General features: G+C 37.1%; 1 protein-coding gene across 3 annotated transcripts in view; it reads left to right on the forward strand.

Moving 5' to 3' along the window:
• NF1 (neurofibromin 1) overlaps nucleotides 1-2,017 on the forward strand; it is a 293,662-nt gene that overhangs the window by 104,063 nt on the left and 187,582 nt on the right. The window lies entirely within an intron of this gene.

Genomic DNA, 2,017 nt, shown 5'->3' on the forward strand with positions numbered 1-2,017 from the left:
CCTTACTTTCTTGCCCCAGTAGAGTGCCTTAGTGTCATACCTCACAGCAACCTCAAAATCCTGGGCTCAAGTGATCCTCTTGCCTCAGCCTCCCAAAGAAGCTGGGACTACAGGTGCCCACCACAGTGCCCAGCTATTTTTAGAATGGAGTCTTGCTCTTGTTCTGGCTGGTCTGGAACTTCTGAGTTCAAGAAATCCATCCACCTTGGCCTGTCAGAGTGCTCGGATTATAGGCATGAACCACCATGCCTGGCCTAGCTTAATTTTTTTTTAACTTTCTTTTTAATTTGTTTTCATTAAGTTAATATACTTTGGTGAGATCATCTGTCCTCTATTACCTGGCTGGGATGGAGGTGGGGATAATGAAGCAGCCATAAGTCACAGTACTTTTTATAGCTGTACTTGGATGGTAGACCCTCCAGTTGCTCTTGCCAAATAATTTAGCTTTTCTATACCCTTCTTCCTGTTATCAGCCTTCTATTATCACTGGCTCCGCATCCAAATTCTGTATGGGAAAGAGAAGGTGAAAATGAGGGTAGTAGCTCTAAACTGCCTCAGATGGTATTAGAATCCTAAGAATATCATTCGGGTACATAGAGTAATAAGGAACTAATGTAAATGAAGCAAAGGAATGATAGTTTTATGTGTGATTTGGGTGACTTATTAAGTCTCTCTGTGCCTTAGTTTTTTCATCTGAAATATTGGGATAATGGTTCCTATGTCAGAGAGGTTAAGAAGATTGAAATAGCACTTGTTATGCCTTTAGGAACAATGCCTAGTTCGTAACAAGCACTAAATAATGTTTAGCTATTACTATTAATAAAATATAACAAATGTTAAAATTAGTATTATCAGTGCCCAAAATATTGCAATAGTTCTATATTGTGAAGTTTATAGGATAAAATGTTTAACCTTTTAGTTTCTCCCAGTCCCTGGAGAATAGCACCAAACAAGGTTTCTTATTGTTCAGTAACTGTCTTTTTAAGTACTAAGGTGCTTTCAATTTTGATGGTGTATTTTTTCAAATTACTATAATATAGGGCTTTGTAACTAGATGTCAGTGTTCAAGAATTCTGTGAGCTCTTGTTACTGAACTTAAAAAAATGCATATAATTTCTATGGAAAGAGAATACAGACAAAGAATTCCCAGGCTGGGCACAGTGGTTCACACCTGTAATCCTAGCACTCTGGGAGGCTGAGGCAGGTGGATTGCCTGAGTTTACAGGTTTGAAACCAGCCTGAGTCAGAGTGAGAACCTGTCTGTAAAAATAGCCAGGCATTGTGCCTGTAGTCCCAGCCACTCAGGAGGCTGAGGCAAGAGAATCTCTTGAGTTCAAGAGCTTGAGGGTGCTTTGAGCTATGACACCAGGGCACTCTACCAAGGGTGACAAATGAGACCCTGTCTCAAAAAAAAAAAAAGAAGAATTCCCCCCTCGAAAAAGCAGTGACCCCAAAAGGCCTGTGATATTTTAAATTCTTTGAAAAGCCAATTCAAATTCAGGAGTCTAATGGAATAAATAGTTCATGGAAAAATTCCATAAAATCTGTCAGTGAGAATCTGTAAAAGTCATGAAGTGTCCTTATGTGTCACAACTTATTTGTGGCATTATTTCATCATGCAAGCCATGTAATAGCATCACCCTGTTTACAGGCTTTAATTCAGGTTCAGAGAAAGCACCAAAGTAAGCATACCTTTTATCTTAAAATATATTCTTGTTTGAAAAAGAATTTAAGTAAAACTTGCTAATTTCCAAGGATCATTTAAAATGGAAATTATTTTCTTTGCTGCCATCTAGTGGTAACTTTTTCACTTTAAAGTTACCATTCTAAGTTTTAATAAATAGGAGGTCTTAATCATGGTATCATTAAAATAGTGTGATTTTATTATCTTCCATCTCCTCCTTGTCCTCTAAATTTTTTAAGACTTCTAATTACTCAGCTTGCATCATTTCTTAATCCCCCATATCATTTCTGTGCACTGAAATTATGATATATCTCTTTATTTATTTTTTTTTTT

Source organism: Otolemur garnettii, unplaced genomic scaffold (genome assembly GCF_000181295.1).
Source record: "Otolemur garnettii isolate 467f Iridium unplaced genomic scaffold, OtoGar3 scaffold00112, whole genome shotgun sequence".
In the NCBI taxonomy this organism is placed as follows: Eukaryota; Metazoa; Chordata; class Mammalia; order Primates; family Galagidae; genus Otolemur; species Otolemur garnettii.